Source organism: Schistocerca gregaria, chromosome 8 (assembly GCF_023897955.1).
Source record: "Schistocerca gregaria isolate iqSchGreg1 chromosome 8, iqSchGreg1.2, whole genome shotgun sequence".
Taxonomy (NCBI): domain Eukaryota; kingdom Metazoa; phylum Arthropoda; class Insecta; order Orthoptera; family Acrididae; genus Schistocerca; species Schistocerca gregaria.
This window is the reverse complement of record NC_064927.1, coordinates 258,039,231-258,059,121: the sequence shown is the minus strand read 5'-3', so window position 1 is coordinate 258,059,121 and position 19,891 is coordinate 258,039,231.

Sequence of the window (19,891 nt, the reverse complement as noted above, 5' to 3'; positions counted from 1 at the left end):
CATATGAAAAATAATATAAGTAACTTCCAATATCTCAATGTTTGTAACTCATGTAGTGTCAGTATTTCAAAAAGTTCCAACACTAAGGATCTTTAGTTAATCAAATGGAGCAAAGGTGGAGAATATATGCCCCTTTTGCACTGTATAGTTTGTGTCGCTGTGGACCCTCATAGTCGTATCTAATGTTACGTCTTGGTAAGTGGTTAGAGCGACTGAGAATGAATTTAGTGGGCTCCAACGTGGCGCAACCTGTCCCTCTGTTCAGAGCACATGTAGTACTGAGATGCCTTGATGACCACACATGTGAACTGACGTAGCGCTGACCACGTTTTAGCAGGTCTACCAGAGAGCAGAGCTCACAAATATAAAATTAACTTAAAATGTAAGAAAGCAAAATAATAATCAAAATAATTGTTTCCTATCAGTTTATATTGGTTCTTCCGCCTTGCACTTACTAGACAGAAGGAGTATTTCTCACTAGGTGCATTTTGTTTTAATGGGAAAAGCGTCTTCTGCTGTCGTTCTGGAGCTATAACATAGACAATACCTCAGTACATTTCGGTATTTACTGGTTAAAAGAGTATTTCTTTATAATGTTGGTGTACAATTTACTTACAGCATTTTCGCCTTTTGTTTACATATCCTGAAATGCACTGCTCTTACCTACACCGTTAGCAGAAGCTGAGGTTGGGCAATACGTTCCTTTTTCTCAGCTTTTCGTCTTTTCTTTTAACCCCTTTTATCTTATGCTGCTTTTGTAGTTTTGTTGCTTCTACCCACTTTTGTAAACTTCACAAAAGGAACAGGACCTTAGTTTTCTGTGTAGATTGTGAGTAAAGCCAAACTATTATTTTTTCCCTAGTCATGTGTGTGTGTGTGTGTGTGTGTGTGTGTGTGTGTGTGTGTGTGTGTGTGTGTGTCTGTCTGCGTGCGCAAATCGCTATTACCTCACTCTTTCCGAAATCTAATCACCCCTCTCGATCCCCTCCCCACCCCCCCCCCCACCCCCCACGATTTATATTTGTTGAACATTTAATGCACCCTCTCCGTTGTAAACGTTTTTCACAAGCTTTTTAGTCCTATCTTTGCACAGGATAAACCTTACCTATTGTACTATTCTCCACATGAGGCATAATGGACAGGTCCTAACTTCCTGTAGTCCGAGCCATACAGCTGGCCGGTCAGATATTGTCTTGAACATCTTCAGCTGACTAATACATACAAGAAAGTATTACCTGATTAATTCTGCTGTCACTGACTCTTCATCGTGAATGTTGTAAAGCTTTGTCAATCTTCCTTATCCGGTAATTTTACATGTATATTTTATGATTTATGATCTTGTTACAAGCAGAAATTAGCCAGCTGGTGTTTATGTACTAGAAACTGGGTACTAAATAGCAATAAATCATGATTTGTACAGTTTTATGTGGAATTTATTTTTATTTTAAGTAAGTTATACTTTGGAACTGAAGGTTAAAAAATTGCACATTTTGGTTCACGAATCTCTGTTACTGTCTTATAAATGATACTTCAAAAATCTATAAATGTAAATATTTCCCTTTGTCATTCGGTACTTTATTTTATATCATTTTTATGTCATAAATCGTAGTTCGAAAGGCTGGTTCAGTTAAAAGTAATCATGCAAAAAGACCATAAAATTTCCAACGCGTATTTTCTCGAAACAGTCACACCAAAAGCGGGTGCCATTACACGATGAAAGATGACTCTGCACCAATGTCTCTTTTTACCCTTCATTAAAGAGACAGATGTCACTAAAGTGAGTTCTGACTTCAATAGAAGTCTAGGAAGCCCGGTCACAGTAAAAAACCAACAAACAAAATATGCGCGTTTGAAATGGTTCACCTTGTGACTGTAAACATTGTTTAATGGATTAAAAAACATATACCATCGTCCACTCACAAAATTTAATACGTTTCGACGAGGCTACATTTGCCTTCTGTCTTTCTGCAGGTCATGTTCACATTTCTGGAACGCTAGGGAATAGTGCATTACGGATAGTCTTTTTCCCAACTATTAAACAAGACGAATCACTGTACATTGGTTTGTGAGATGTAACTGTTCAAAAAGTGGTTCAAATGGCTCTAAGCACTATGGGACTTAACAACTGAGGTCATCAGTCCCCTAGACTTTGTACTACTTAAACCTAACTAACCTAAGGACATCACACATATCCATCTCCGAGGCAGGATTCGAACCTGCGGCCGCAGAAGCTGCGTGGTTCCGGACTGAAGTGCCTAGAACGGCTCGGCCACAGCGGCCGGCTGCGATGTGACTGTGGTTCTGTGCTTAAACGGAGGAAAAGATGAATGACAAGGTCATTGTGACCATTTTTAGATGACCATCTTCAGTCAGTAAAGTGATCAAGTGATCATCAGAGAATTTTATCTTGCATACAGCAGTTCCCCGTTGCCGGTGCAATGAATGTCCAGTTTTGATGAGTATAATTATGAATGAAAAACGAGTGACAGATAAAAATATTATGGAGCGAAAGGGTTTTTGTTTCATATGTTTTTGTATACTCTGTCAAATGGTTTATCAATATATTGGATTCCATCCCTGGAAATTGTTTACTGACAGTGGTATTCCTCTAAATACTGCACCACTTCTTCAGCTGCACCAGGCAAATGTTTCAGCAATTCAGACTTCAAAACAACCAGTTTTTTTTGTTGTCCTAGAAGCGTTGCAGGCAAGTACATTAGTTCTGGAGAGAGATAATCTTTGATCTTTTTTTTCAACTGCGGCTTCTTTCACGTATTTTTAATAATAGGGAACACTGGCAGCAGATGTGAGTGAATGCTGATCGCGACACAACGAGAGGAAATTGCTTCCTGTCCCTCCATCTCTTTACTGCGGCGTTCACCTGCCTTCTACCTGACCACCTGGCGGGAAAATCAACTTTTGGTATGGTGGTAAATCTGAATAAGCTACTTAAGCGATTTAGAAAAGATTGCTGTATGGTGTGGCAGGTGGCAGTTGACGCTAAATAACGAAAAGTGTGAGGTGATCCACATGAGTTCCAAAAGAAATCCGTTGGAATTCGATTACTCGATGAACAGTTCAATTCTCAAGGCTGTCAATTCAACTAAGTACCTGGGTGTTAAAATTACGAACAACTTCAGTTGGAAAGACCACATCGATAATATTGTGGGGAAGGCGAGCCAAAGGTTGCGTTTCATTGGCAGGACTCTTAGAAGATGCAAAAAGTCCACTAAAGAGAGAGCTTACACTACACTCGTTCGTCCTCTGTTAGAATATTGCTGCGTGGTGTGAGATTCTTACCAGGTGGGATTGACGGAGGACATCGAAGCGGTGCAAAATGGGCAACTCGTTTTGTATTATCACGTAATAGGGGAGAGAGTGTGGCAGATATGATACGCGAATTGGGATGGAAGTCATTAAAGCAATTACGTTTTTCGTCTCGGCGAGATCTATTTACGAAATTTCAGTCACCAACTTTCTCTTCCGAATCCGAAAATATTTTGTCGAGCCCAACCTACATAGGTAGGAATTATCACCAAAATAAAATCAGAGAAATCAGAGCTCGAACAGGAAGGTTTAGGTTTTCTTTTTTCCCGCGCGCTGTTCCGGTGTGGAATGGTAGAGAGATAGTATGATTGCGGTTCGATGAACCCTCTGCCGAGCACTTACATGTGATTTGCAGAGTAGTCATGTAAATGTAGATGTAGAAGAAAAATGTGTTGAGTAATCTCTTCATTACTTTTATTTATATGAATAGAACTGGAGGTCTCTTTTCACCAAAGAGAATGAGACAAGCAAAGATATTTTAGTAATATCTAAGATTATACACATCTTTCACAACGAGAGACCATATAAGGGGGTATCAAAAGGTTTCCGTTTGACGGCCCTGCTGCAGCGAGTATGCAACCAAGCGCTACTCCGACGGGAGTATAGAGCCAACGACATGTAGGCAACGGATTAGTGTGGTCTTCCAACGGAAACTTTTTGATCACCACTTATAGATTAATATTTTTGGAATTGTCATTTTCTTAGTGTCGTATCCGCAGGTGTTCACCCCTCATAGGTCTGGATGGGATTTAGAACTTGCATTCTTCCATCATTATCGGTATTTTATCACTTAGCCCCATGCAGGTGTCCCATTATTCTCACCCGTCGGAATTGCATCCAAGGGAACGTATTCGAGACGAAGAGACGATATCTGTATTTTTAGACATGGCGGATGAACATATTGTTGAGACGAGCAGAAAATGCAATTTTAAAAGAAGAGAGTTTTGGCCCATACATCTTCAAACAAGAATTCTGTATACTAGAGGCTGCAAAGGTTAGATTAAAATTCAATAATTTTCAAACGATACCAAGAACGCCCATTTATCAAACTATATGGGAGGGCTTTGGACACGTAAAGGAAACAAAAATGGATACCTGATGCTTACTGGGAGACAGGAGTGGCAAACGCGGTGCTATTATCTCGTTTCATTCAATCCTGCGCTGGATGGAAGCTGCCAGATGCTGCCAAATGGGCTTTGCCGCTGGTGGGTCATTTCCGCCGTAGCTTGGAGGATTCCAGAAGCCGCTGTCACGCCGTGACACCGTCGGCAGCCTGTAATTTTACGCCTGATGCAAACAGCGGAAACCGCTATCGACAGCTTGAGTATTTCAGACATGCCTTGCAAAAGACTCTGAGAGTACAGAAGTTCAAAGGGACCATTTCTTATGGATGACGGGATGCTATAGGCAACACCATTGCCATATGCGAGGTGTTGCCGTTGTTTCACACTAAAATGAAACGCTGTTAATATCACCTGCACTGTGGCGCTATTATATCGACGTGTTTTCCTTTGCGTTGCCAAATTTCCTCTATTAGACCTTCAGCAGGTGATAGTTCAATTATTCTCTTGTGATAAGCTGTGCAGTTTGCGTGTAAAAGGCTCATACCATAGCTTTTAGAATGAGTGATTTATATTATAACAAATAGTTTGCGGTTCTAAGCGTTAGTGTTCACACACTTCTCTTGCGACTAGCAATTTAGCAATGCTGTTACTATTGTAAATAAACTTTAACATTTCTGCGAGGCTACTGGAAATGTTTCCAACGTATGAAATGGGGGATAATGTGGCACCATGAGTATTTTAGAAAGCAGGAGGCTGTGAGAGACAGATTCAAGACTTTCGGAACATCTTTTAACAGAAAATCAGACATACGGTGTAGAATGTGACATTCTGCTCATCGTTAAGAAAAGCATAAAGATGACACTACTGAATATATTTGAAATCAAACTTTCGACACAGAATGCCATCTCAGAACACCATTTCCTCTTTTGCCTCTGTTAAATTAAGTATTAGTTACGCAAACGTTAGTTCACAATTAGTAAGTTCATTTTTATTTTTCGACTTTTGTCAGATTTGGTGATTTCGACGTAACATAAAAATTGTATTTTCATTTTTATTAAATTTAACAATTGCTACGTAACGCAATCCAGAATTACAGGAAGACTTTCCTTTGTAAGTACTCTGCGTCTCACCGTTGTATGTTGCTTCTGTATGTGTTTCAGTAATCCATATGTAAGTTGCACGTCATTCAATGTTTGGTTGCAACATTCAGTTGTCATATGACAATGCTCGAAGAAGACATAATCCGATTTGTGGTCAGATAAATAATGTTCTTCAGAACATAGGGAAATGGTTTCTTAATATTGTTGTTATGTTCTGTCGAGCACAGACGGAAAATTCACTTAATGTTTTGGCTGTATTTAACGTCCTGTACTGTCATTATGAAATGATCCCTCCCATCTCCTAAGGTACATTACTTTTTACAAGACGTTTCCAACAGACGATAAAAAGATAACCAGGTAAATGCTGGCTATTTACTCTGTGCGTCTCGATCCTACAGACGTTAAGCTGACTTGCATAATCAGCGTTCAACGAGGGTTCGCCACAGGACTGGACGGGACGTTACTATTGCGTAAATTCTCGTAATGAGATGTTCAAGTATGAAGTTGTAAAAAATACCATCTTCATTGAAGGGAGTGCTGAAGAACTCAGACTAATTATGCAGACAGCAGCGAAAAGCAGTCCATTTATTAAATCGGGATCTGGAGAGCTGTAACGCAGTTGCAATTTCCTTACATTATCTCACAAATTCAAGACGTGATAGCTTTGAGATGAAGAGTAAATCACAAAATACTTCACTTCGTGCAGCTTCATGATCAAAGAGTGCTGATGTATATAGTTGTAAGCTTCTGAGAAATCAGCCAAATTTCTCAACATACAGGAACGCAAAGTGATTTGTTATATCAATGAAAGGTTATTAGTTGGCAGGCCAGTAACGTCATGTGGCACTTCTAACTTTTCTGTCGGAATTTTCAGTTTCCTGTATTGTGTGCAAAGGGCGAAAGAAAACTATTTAACGCCCAGTCAGCACAATTTACGATTGGACCTGGACGGAGAAATTAATTGTCTTTGTCTTTTTCGGAGGAAACGTCTGATATTCATCAAGCGATGTAGTGATACAACGGGAAACGTAGTTCTGGATGAGCAGAAGGAGGTAACTGCTCTCCTCTGGAATACGAACCCAGCCTGTCTTTGTATGTACGTAAGGACTTCAGGAATATAGTTAGACGTGTCATCTCACACTAAGCCCATGTGCAACAGGACTGGTGCACTGTCAAGAGAGTGTACGAGGTCCCTGCAGACGCAGTTCTGCAGCGATAGGGTAACAGGTTCATCACAGTGAGCGACTGAAACGGTGCACCAACTGGAAACGTACTCTGAAGTTGAAGTGCGTGGGACTGCACGATTCTTATGGTCAATACGTCTTAATTACAGTCAAATATACCCATAAATTATGGCGTCGTATGGACAAAATGCAATGCCGCGTCTAGGTGTAGTCAAATGGTGCCAACGATTTGAACAAGGCCGCACAATCGTGCTTGATGTTGATCGGTTACTCCAGATCTTACCGCATACAAGTTTAATGTATTCCGCAAGCTGCAAGATCATCTGAGGGAAAGCAGATTTCTGACAATGACGGTATTCAAGAACGGTGACCGAATAACTCCGTTACCAAGGTGCGGTTTTATGCGAATGATGAACTGAATGATTTTTAAACGTTCCGACTTTTGTTCACAGAAACTTGGTGACTATGTTGAAAAATAGTGTCTCGTATCTGTGTCAATCTGAGAAAGTGTAGTGCAGCATTCAGTAAAAGTTGCTTGACCGACCATAACAGTGGGTAACATACATTTTGAAGTTCCCTCATAGGAACACGCAGGAGGAAACACTTGGCTACATCGTCAAAGATTTTTTAATGAAGTGCAAATATCTCTACACATTGTGATAGGTCCTCACGCATTCCGAATGCCATCGGCTACCAGTGCGGCATTTTATGGAAATCATTTCACCAGCGGAGAAAAATCTATCCCGACCAGACAGTGCAAAGTTAGTTTCTACATAAAATTACGTGATACAAGGGAAAAGGTATGCATTATTGTGAAGACAGTAATGTCACCGTTTCTTCTGTTTCCCGCCATTCCTTAGTTACTTCGAAATTCATGGAGGTATCTTCCGTTTATGCAGCTAAATGAAAAGAAGTCTGTTTATTTCCATAGGCGTTTCGCTTCTTTTATTTGTGAATCATCTTCTGTGGCCCGCAATATGTGTTTCTTTTTATTCATATAATAAGTGTTTTATGTAGTAGTTACAATATGTTGACATGTTACATTCTGCAATGTTTTTCTTGTTTTTCAGATTAGAATCAATTTTTATAGGACAAATTTCGTGGTGAAATTATCGTTCGGTGTGACTTACGATTTGCAGTGCTGTTAGCGCATATGTGGTCCTGGAGATGTGTTCACTAGTTCCAGCTGTCCGATTTCCTACGTTTTCACCCACATTATTTACAACACATCACTTACACTTTTAATTCTGTGATTGATATTTGTATGTTTATAGAACGTATTGTTGCCAGTGTGTAGTGATTCTGAATTCCGGTGGCACACATTCCACAAGATAGTTTCTGTGATAAATAAAAAAGTAAGTTGGTAACCCAGAAAGGTTTGAATACTCAGTGTCAGTAGCGAAGCAACGTATTAATCCTCTCTGTGGTGAAGTGATTGCTATCAATGGCCCTACGAAAGTGTGGTATCATCTGTATAAGGGATACATGTATAGACGTAACTGCAACGCCCGCGTGAAATGTCTGGCTGTTACAAACAGTCCACATCAACGTGTTTTCAGCAGTAATAACGAGACAGCCTGCGAAATGAATTCTTTGAAGAAAGGACCAATTGCGTCTGTATGGTAATCTACACGTGCAAGCAATGGCACCAAATTAATTTGAAACAAGAGTTCAGTTCTGTCGCTTGGTTACGTTCAAATACTTACCGTGAAACTGACGATCAGGTTGTAAATGTGTTCAAATGTGTGTGAAATCTTATCGGACTTAACAGCTAAGGTCATCAGTCCCTAAGCTTACACACTACTGAACCTAAATTATACTAAGGACAAAGATACACACCCATGCCCGAGGGAGGACTCGAACCTCCGCCGGGACCAGCCGCACAGTCCATGACTGCAGGGCCCAGACCGCTCGGAAAATCCCGCTCGGCAATCAGGTTGTAGTAACTACGAACAGCTGATAAGAGATTAACTTGATGCTGTATTGTGTGAGTTGGTTATGTCGATAAAAAATTGAATGTTCATCTCCGACCATTAATTTCTGAGCCCAGTGTAGTATGTTTAAGATCCTTTTCTATCTTTTGAACCCAAAAAGATTTGCGAAATTCACTGTAAAAGCACGCTTACACTAAATTCCCGCTGTAGCTAAATCCGCACCACGATGCGAAAGAATATTGCTGTTGTCTGTCAGCCATTGCTTTTCTACGACGTTTCCGCCCAGTTATAGGGGGGGCCCACTGTTTTGTGTCAACTCCAGAGGAAGGAGTAACTCGTCATTTTTCGCTTTAACCAACAAACCTACAGATGAAATATACTGAGGTAACGAGTCATGGGATACGTCCCAATATCGTGTCGGACCTCCATTTTCCCGTCTTAGTGCAGCAACTGGACGAGGTATGGACTCGTCAGCTCATTGGAAGTCTCCTGCGGAAATCTTGAGCCATGCTGCCTCTATAGCCGTACATAATTGCGAAAGTGTGACCTGTGTAGGATTTTGTGCACGAGCTGACCCTTCAATTATGTTCCATAAATGTTCAATGGGATTCATGTCGGGCGATCTGGGTGGCGAAATTATTTGCTCAAACTGTCCACAATGTTCTTCAAGCCAGTCGCGAACAACTGCGTCCCGGTTAGTCAGCGCATTGTCATGGGAACAAGAAATCCATGGACAACTGCAACTAGTCTCCAAGTAGCCGAAGATTACCATTTTCAGTTAAAGATTGGATCAGTTGCACCAGAGGACCGAGTCCATTCTATGTAACCCCCCCCCCCCCCCTCCCATTGTGGAGACACCATTAGCTTGAACAGTGCCTTGATGACAACTTGGGTCCATGGCTTCTTGGGGTCTGTGCGGGACTCTGACTCTCCCATCAGCTCTTACCAACTGAAATCGGGACTCATCGGACTAGGTCATGTTTTCCAGATGTCTAGGGTCCAATCGATTTTTTTCCCTAGCACAGGAGGGGCGCTGCAGGCGATGTCATGCTGTTAGGGAAGGCACATTAATCGTCTGCTACCATAGCTCACTCACGCCAAATTTCGCCGCACTGTCCTAACGGATACGGTTGTCGTACGTCGCACATTGATTTCTGCTGTTATTTCTCGCAGTGTTGCTTATCTGTTGGTACTGACAGCTCTAAGCGAACGCCACTTCTCTCGGCCGTTTAGTGAAGACTGTCGGCCACTGCGTTGTCCGACGCGAGAGGTAATGCCTGAAATTTGATAGTCTTGTCATACTCTTTACACTGTGGGTGTGGGAATGCTGAATTCCCTAGCAGTTTCCGTAATGGGTCAAGCTCCTTCTACTATTCCTCGTTCAAAGCCTGTTAATTCCAATCGTGCGGCCATAATCACTTCGGAAACCTTTTCAGATGACTCACCTGAGTGCAAATCACAGATTCACCAATGTTGTTGTTGTTGTGGTCTTCAGTCCTGAGGCTGGTTTGATGCAGCTCTCCATGCTACTCTATCCTCTGCAAGCTTCTTCATCTCCCAGTACCTACTGCCGGCTACATCGTTGTGAATCTGTTTAGTGTATTTATCTCTTGGTCTCCCTCTACGATTTTTACCCTCCACCTTACCCTCCAGTACTAAAGTGGTGATCCCTTGATGCCTCAGAACATGTCCTACCAACCGATCCCTTCTGCTAGTCAAGTCGTACCACAAACTCCTCTTCTCCCCAATTCTATTCAATACTTCCGCATTAGTTATGTGATCTACCCATCTAATCTTCACAATTCTTCTGTAGCACCAAATTTCGAAATCTTCTATTCTCTTCTTGTCCAAACTATTTATCTTCCGTACACTGCCCTTTTACACCCGGTGTACGTGATACTTCCGCCATATGTATATGTGCATATCGATATCCCGTAAGTTATGCAACCTAAGTGTAAGTGGCAAATGACAGATAAAATCCCTGGGATTGATCATGGTATGAACCCCATACCATTGGATATGTAATAATGAACGTTTACTATCGATAAATGTTAACTTTACTCCTTTCGTCGTCACTTTCATGTATTAGGTACATCATGTACGCAAAAAACACGTAAATTCTGTGGAAGAAGAATATTTTCTTAATATGTCACTCCGGGTGTCTAAGTCCAATGATAAGGAGCAGGAAATCTCCTTCGCTTTAGCCTTATGTCCTTTTTACGTCACGAATCTTGTATAATTTTCTTCCGTATTGCTATGAACACTGCTTAGGGACGTACTACAACTTTACAGAATCTTTAGCAAATTATTACAGATTACACATTAGCAACGAAGTGCTATCGAAGTTTTGTACAAAGACATTTGTGTAGCTCGTCGTATGACGTATGCAGAAACTTTATTTATGCAGATAAATGGCAACGTCATAAATTAGAAGGTAGCAGTCTAAATTATGAACGACTAATTTATCTCGATTGGGGCGTCAAAAAATAAAAGATAGCAGTTACTTATTGTGGCAGCAATATGAAAAATTAGAATAAGTTGACGCTTCCGCCATTACCACGGTGAGCATGATGCAGCAGAATCAGCGAGGTCAAGATGGAGGCAGTTGCGCTATCGATCAGACTACACCGTCCTTGCGTCAGCGACGTATTTTTCTTTTGTCCTGCGAACGATAAATTGCAATTCCAGCAGATTATTCTTCAGGGAAATGTACATCAATGTGACATTCCCGTTGGGGGAAGTTGCCAGCAGACATCCTGAGGTTTCAGAATCTACATAACGGCGACACAAGTCTCTAACGGCTGTCTGGATAGCCCTTAATAACTAACACAAACACACCTATAGTGTCTTAGTTTTCGTAATAAGCATTAAAATAAAATTGATCGTTGGTGCAGTTAGTTCAAAATATTTCAGTACACGAGAATGAGCTATATGGGCCGCAATAAACAGTTTGTAGAAAAGCATCTAGTTTCAACATACAATAAAGTAATGAGGCTGACGTGAAAAAAAATGTGCTTACCATTTTAGTCAAGGTTAGTGTTGTCTTCTTCAAAGCAGTTCCTTGTGGTTACACACACTTTTTCCAGCCCTTCTGCCATTGATGGTAACATTTCTGGAACTCATCTTCTGTAATACCCTCCAAGACCCTCGTCACAGCTTTTTAGACATCTTGTGTTAATTGAAAATCGTGTCCCTTGACCACCGTTTTGACTCTTGGAAATAGAAAAAAGTCGCACGGAGCGATATCTTTTGAATAAGGTGATTGTGGTACTACTGAAATTTGTTTTGAGGTTAAAAATTGCTGAACTGACAGAGCAGTATGGAATGGCGCATTATCGTGATGCAGAATCCAATTATCAGCAATGTTGCCACAGACACGAAGTCTTTCTAGAATTTGGTTAACTGCTTGTCCAGGAGGCACCCACTCTTTATCAGCAATTCACTTGAAATCAAAGAAGAACACTAGCGTGCATTTCAGTTTTGACTTTGACATGCCAGCTTTTTTTTGTCTGGGTGATCCCTTTGACCACCATTGCGAACGTTGGCGTTTTGTCTCTGGATTTTACTGAAAAAACCAACTTCATCATCAGTGATAACATGGCTCAACAGTACTAGATTGATTTCCGTTTGCTCTAACAGATCGGCTGCCACATTTTTCCGTGTTTCTCGCTGTTATGATGTGAGTTTTTTGGGGACCATTTTTGCACAAATCTTTCTCGTACCAAGATCTTCTGTTATTATTAGACGAACCGTTTCTTGATTGATGTTCAGTTCTTCTGCAATCACTTTCATGGATAATCTTCGATCAGATCTTACGAGTTCATGCACGCTGGCCAAGATAACATAAGTCTGCGAGGTGGATGGTCATCCACTGCAGTCTTCAACAATCGTTCTGCCTTCACTAAACATTTTATGCCAATGAAAAACTTGAGCTCTTGACATAACCTCCTCTAAAAGGCCTTGTAAAGCTTACTGTAAATTGTCGTCGCGTTTTCACTCAGTTTAACGCAAAAAGGAATGGCATACCGTTGCGCAATATTATGCGGTTCCATTTACGTGACGAGAGACACAAACACATGATAAGTTATTACAACACATCTCACGACTGAGCAGTTACAGCGATGTGCCTCTTAGACTAGAAGCAGCTTATAGACCAAGGTCAAAGATATTGTGCCTATGCAAGCCTGCAGGGTTGTCACATCTTGCAAAGAAAATCAGTCTCACTACTTTATTGTCGCACCTGGTATACATACAAAGTATGAATTGCAGTTAGTCACTGTAACAACATCAAAGCACAGCACATTTACACTCAATTAAGATTGATGCTAAGTGTTGATGCGACTTGAGTTTCATTGAGAAACTAGGTGGATACTGAGAAGATATTTCATACTCTCTCTAAAATCACACTATAACAAAAAGGTGACCTTTAACATTTGGAAATGTAGAAGGCATGTCCAAAGAGTAAGTACTGTTTTAGAGAAAAAAACTTATAAAACAGATCTTTTTCAAACCGAATTTTATTTTTAGAAGAAAGGACATTTTTTAAAATAATTTTTTACGTATTTGTCAGTATTGTTCAGACATTTTTCATAACAGTAAACAACTTTTCTATGGCCTTTTCGCAAAAATTTACTGCTGCAGACCGATTTTTTAGTCGTCATTGCTGTCAGAATACATTCCTCCAGAATCATGCTTCAGTTTCGAAAACACGTGGTGGTCAGAAGGTGGTCGGGACTGTATGACCGGCGATCGAACTGCTACCAACAGAATTGTTGAATGAGATTTTGAGTGACACGCGCGGAATTTGGACATGCTTCGTCATAAAGCAACGCAGTGCCTTCGCTGAGCATTCCCCACCTTTTGTTTTGACTGCGAGACTAAGTTTTGTCAGTGCTTCCCAGTATTGTGCTTCACTGACGGTCTCACCTGTAGCAAGCAACTCAACAAGCAGGCAACGAAGTAAAAAACTACCTTCAGCAGTAGCTGTGTTCACTGTTGGCATCTATCTATGAAGAGGGCGTAGGAAAGCTGGCTTACCTCTATGACAAAATACTTTTCAGAAGCACCACAATTGCAGCACCAATGAGAAGCAAATAGTCTCATTAAACTTATACATAAATCGGCTAACATAAATTTAAAGCACACACAGATGACGACCACAGTTTCTGGAAGTAATTTACGTCTGCGAAAGTTTCAGAATTTCTCTTATATGTAAGAGTGACCTTAACTTCAGGTAAGTTTATTCCCATATGAAATTATGCTACAAAGACGAAATTTGCATCCAGTGTTGACTACAGTTTCATTAGAATTTTTATATTTATAACTCTACATAAAGTTATCCACAAAAACGGTCTACAATATCATATACTTTGTTATCCAAATACAAATTTTATCATGGACATTGCAAAATTCTAATGCTATTCGAATGATCAGTGATAGTAAATGAGTTAGGTCGATGTTCTACTATTTTTTCCTTAGAGAACAGTAGTAGTCTATTAGTATGGAACACAGCAACAGTAATGGCTAACTGGAAACAATAATAATATTAATAATAACAATAATAATGTTCCGTATTACGTCAGCATGGTAGTTAATATTTTGAAAATAATAGCCCATTTACATAAAATTTTATATATTTCCGACCGTTGGAAGAACACATTGGCCTTAACTCTACGTTTCAGGTACTACACATTGGTACATGGGTTTTATCTGCATGTTTTGTTCCCCTCTGCTTTGATGCGCGTTGTCATGAACATGTGCCACAATATTGCCGACAGAGGATTATTTCCAATTCCCCAATGCCCACTTTCAGCCTGCCCATTCTTATCAGTGCATTTCTTCTTCTTTTTGGTCGCTATATAATGCTGAAGAAGATTTTAAATACATAGTGCGCAGTCTTTGACGGATAGTCGTGCAGTGTAGCTCCTCCGTGGAATACCACAGACTGCGTTTAGGCATCCAAGGTGGCGCCGCCAGTGTCGATGCAGCACGCCTTTATTAGTCGTGAAAAAAAAAAAGCAGTCCGCAAACGGGTGCTCCACACTCATTGGTTGTTCAAGAAATATTTATTGCAACGACTCGATCATTGTCTTGAAATACTCATTTTAACATTCTCTGTCCTTTCCATAATTTTGACGCTGAAGATGTGGGACGCTCTGGTATATGTAATATACTCGTATGACAAAAGGCGATAAGCAACAAAGCACAAAATAATTGTATATGACAAAACTAATCGTCTTCGTGAGTCTATAGTGTATGTACCACACAAATGATTAAAGAGTCGAAGAAATAAGCATAAAAGGAATGTTGACGAAAAGAAAAAGTGACAGATGGTACATGGTTTGAAGCAGCTATGGTAATAACTCCGAAGTGTAAAGTGACAAACAGCGTTGAAAGTTTGTGGAGATGGAAATCACATTTATGACAAGGCTTCTAAACTTTACTCTGATAGTTATTTACCGAAATTTGTGAGCTGCAGACACAGATCATAGTTTTGTGCTGGAAAAGACGGTCCCTCGTTTATCCCTTACAGTGCGCTTATCTACCAGCACAGCTGAGCATATATTACCTCCAGACTCGAAATACTCCAATCTGCGACCAAAACAGGATACTTCGTCTATGGTTCCCTCTACTATCATCGTAACGGTGTGTCTGTCCATGTATCTGAAGAAACTTGTCTTTGTTTTTCCACTCTTATTATACAGGGTGGGTGTAAAGTCAATAGCCGGCCGCAGTGACCGAGCGGTTCTAGGCGCTCCAGTCCGGAACCGCGCGACCGCTACAGTCGCAGCTTTGAATCCTGCCTGGGGCACGGATCAGTGTGATGTCCTTAGGTTAGTTAGGTTTAAGTAGTTCTAGGGGACTGATGAACTCAGATGTTAAGTCCCATAATGCTCAGAGCCACTTGAACCACTCATAAAGTCAATACCTTTTTTGTGGTTCTCCTAGAAACCACTATTACGTCTTGCTGGTGTCTAACAACGTTAACTAACTTGAGGTTCACCATTCTGATTTCAGAGGCTGATCCAATGAAAACTAAAAAAAAATTGCTAACGTATTCACAGTAGAAGACAGAGCTGAGATTGTCGCCAGATATGAAGTTGGGAGGTCGGCGGTGCACGTGCAGAGATGGCAGAGGGAAGAGCGAGGTTGGAATGCAACGCTTAGCCTTAAGACAATAAAACAGAAACATAATACTGACATAAGAAATTAATGAGGACCGGTAGCGTCGAAGATACAAGCCGATCTGGAAGGCCCACAGCATACAAATCGGAAGACAATGTGAGCAGTGTTCAGCACAACTTCCAACTTCCTACAAAGTCGACAAGACAAGCTGCCTAGAGAAACGGGACTGTCATGTGACATGGTAATGACCACATTAAGTGCAACAACTGTTCGAATTGGTTTCGGACAGGAGAACGAAATTTTGCGAGATTATGCTTGGTTGGCGAGATTATATCCCGATCTGCACCACAATATCCCGTTGTCTGATGAAGCAGTATTTCACGTTGGAGGTTTTTTGAACCGTCACGGTTGTCATTATTGGTCAAATCTGGATCCAAATGTAGCGGTTGAAAAAATTCACTCAAGAACAATGGCACCATCTGGTGCTGGACGACTTCAAGCAGATTCTCTGGCCCATACATGCCACGTGACACCATTAATGGTACACAGCACTTGGATATGCTTCGAAAGAGCGAAAGGCGTGTGATTCAAGATTGGGAAAATGGAAGGCAATTGCTGTTTATGCAAGGCGGAGCTTTGGACACTGCGCAATTCTAGTGAGAGAATGGCTTGATGACAATTTCCCTGACGGGTGGAGTGACCGCCGGAGACCAACAGCATGGCCTGCAGGCAGCCCTGATATAACCCCAAGCAACTTCTTCCTTTGGGGTTGTGCTAAGAAGTAAGTGTGCAAGCTAAAACCAAAGGAAATTAACAGTCTCGAACAAAATATCCGTGAACTGTTTGCAAATGTCTAAGTTGAGATGCTGAGGAAAGCTGTGCTTGCTTTCACTAAAAGATGGTTCAAATGGCTCTGAGCACTATTAGACTTAACATCTGAGATCATCAGACCCCTACAACATGTTGTTTTGTGGTCTTCAGTCCTCATGCTGGTTTGATGCAGCTCTCCATGCTACTCTATCCTCTGCAAGCTTCTTCATCTCCCAGTACCTACTGCAACCTACATCATTCTGAATCTGTTCAGCGTATTCATCTCTTGGTCTACGATTTTTACCTTCCACGCTGCCCTCCAATACTAAATTGGTGATCCCTTGATGCCTCAGAGCATGTCCTACCAACCGATCCCTACTTCTAGTCAAGCTGTGCCACAAACGTCTCTTCTCCCTAATCCTATTCAATACCTCCTCATTAATTGTATGATCTACCCATCTAATCTTCAGCATTCTTCTGTAGCACCACATTTCGAAAGCTTCTATTCTCTTCTTGTCTTAACTATCTATCGACCACGTTTCACTTCCATACATGGCTACAATCCATACAAATACTTTCAGAAACGACTTCCTGACACTTAAATCAATACTCGTTGTTAACAAATTTCTCTTATTCAGAAACGCTTTCCTTGCCATTGCCAGTCTACATTTTATATCATCTCTACTTCGACCGTTATCAGTGATTCTGCTCCGCAAATAGCAAAACTCCTGTACTACTTTAAGTGTCTCATTTCGCCGGCCACGGTGGTCTCGCGGTTCTAGACGCTCAGTTCGGAGCCGCGCGACTGCTACGGTCGCAGGTTCGAATCCTGCCTCGGGCATGGATGTGTGTGATGTCCTTAGGTTAGTTAGGTTTAAGTAGTTCTAAGTTCTAGGGGACTGATGACCTAAGATGTTAAGTCGCTTAGTGCTCAGAGCCATTTCAACCATTTGTCTCATTTCCTAATCTAATTCCCTCAGCATCACCCGACTTAATTCGACTACATTCCATTATCCTCGTTTTGCTTTTGTTGATGTTATTCTTATATTCTCCTTTCAAGACACTATTCATTCCGTTCAACTGCTCTTCTGAGTCCTGTGCTGTCTCTGACAGAATTACAATGTCATCGCCGAACCTCAAAGTTTTTATTTCTTCTCCATGGATTTTAATACCTACTCCGGATTTTTCTTTAGTTTCCTTCACTGCTTGCTCAATATACAGATTGAATAACATCGGGGAGAGGCTACAACCCTGTCTCACTCCCTTCCCAACCACTGCTTCCCTTTCATGCCCCTCGACTCTTATAACTGCCATATGGTTTCTGTACAAATTGTAAATAGCCTTTCGCTTCCTGTATTTTACCCCTGCCACCTTCATAATTTGAAAGAGAGTTTTCCAGACAACATTGTCAAAAGCTTTCTCTAAGTCTACAAATGCTAGAAACGTAGGTTTTTCTTTCCTTAATCTAGCTTCTCAGATAAGTCGTAGGGTCAGTATTGCCTCACGTGTTCCAACAATCTCTGTCTTACCATTATGCAAGTATAACCCATCTGAAACCTGTCAGTATCTCTAGGCTTCTTCCATGTATACAACCTTCTTTTATGATTCTTGAACCAAGTGTTAGCTATGATTAAGCTATGCTCTGGGCAAAATTCTACAAGGCGGCTTCCTCTTTCAGTTCTTAGCAACAATCCATATTCACCTACTACGTTTCCTTCTCTCCCTTTGCCTACTACCGAATTCCAGTCACCCATGACTATTAAATTTTCGTCTCCCTTCACTACCTGAATAATTTATTTTATTTCATCATACATTTCTTCAATTTCTTCTTCATCTGCAGAGCTAGTTGGCATATAAACTTGTACTACGGTAGCAGGCGTGGGCTTCGTGTTTATCTTGGCCACAATAATGCTTTCACTATGCTGTTTGTAATAGCTTACCAGCACTCCTATTTTTTTATTAATTATTAAACCGACTCCTGCAGTACTCCTATTTGATTTTGTATTTATAACCCTGAATTCGCCTGACCAAAACTCTTATTCCTCCTGTCAGAGAACTTCACTAATTTCTACTATATCTAACTATATTTTTAAATTTTCTAACCTACCTACTCGATTAAGGGATCTGACAATCCACGCTCCGATCCGTAGAACACCAGTTTTCATTCTCCTGATAACGACGTCCTCCTGAGTAGTCCCCGCCCCGAGATCCGAATGGAGGACTATTTTACCTCCGGAATGTTTTACCCAAGAGGACGCCATCATCATTTAACCATACAGTAAATCCTCACGCCCTCGAGAAAAATTACGGCTGTAGTTTCGCCTTGCTTTTAGCCGTTCGCAGTACCAGCACAGCAAGGCCGTTTTGGATAGTGTTACAAGGCCAGATCAGTCAGTCATTCAGACTTTTGCCCCTGCAACTGCTGAAAAGGTTGCTTCCCCTCTTCACGAACCACACGTTTGTCTGGCCTCTCAACAGATAACCCTCCGTTGTGGTTGCACCTAAGGTACGGCTATCTGTATCGCTGAGTCACGCAAACCTCCCCACCAACGGCAAGGTCCATGATTCTTGAGGGGGGGAGGGCAGAAATTAGAGCTACTTAAAACTAACTAACCTATGGACATCACACACATCCATGTCCGAGAAAGGATTCGAACCTGCTACCGTAGCGGTCCCGCGGTTCCAGACTGAAGCACCTAGAACAGCTCCGCCACAACGGCCGGCTTTTATTAAAAGATTCAAGGTTTGTGTGAAAAATACGGGTACATAGCTTGAAATGTAAGTTAATGACCGAATTGTATAACCTAGTAATGTGTTAAATAGTAATAAAACGATGTTGTTCACTTTTTGAAGTATTTGTTGTTACAAATATGTACTGACTTTACAGCCATATGTTAGTTTGAAGTCATCTTCAATCCTCGCCAGTCGAATTACAAAAGAAAAAATGACAAGTCGAATCTCCTATCGAAACATAAAATAACCTCTGCACACAGCTACTAGGTGTCTTTATTAATCACTATTACCCTTACAGAGTAGTGATGTACAAAGTTTTCAAAATGACGACATCCTCAAAAGAACAAATACCTTACTCTTGCGTCAGCGGTACATCATATGTATGCACGACCAATTAGTACGTGCCACGCCGTTGTTTCCTGAATGATTCTTCCATTCTATAACTAAGCGTACACGGTAATGAATTCCGCCGTGACATTATCCCAAGGGTCGTAGACTAGCGAGACATATCAGATAGCCTCTGGGTATTTTGTAACACAGAAGAGAGGTACTAAGAGTGAAATTTCAAGTCTGGATCACAACTTATAATCATTTATCGGACTAATCAACCGACA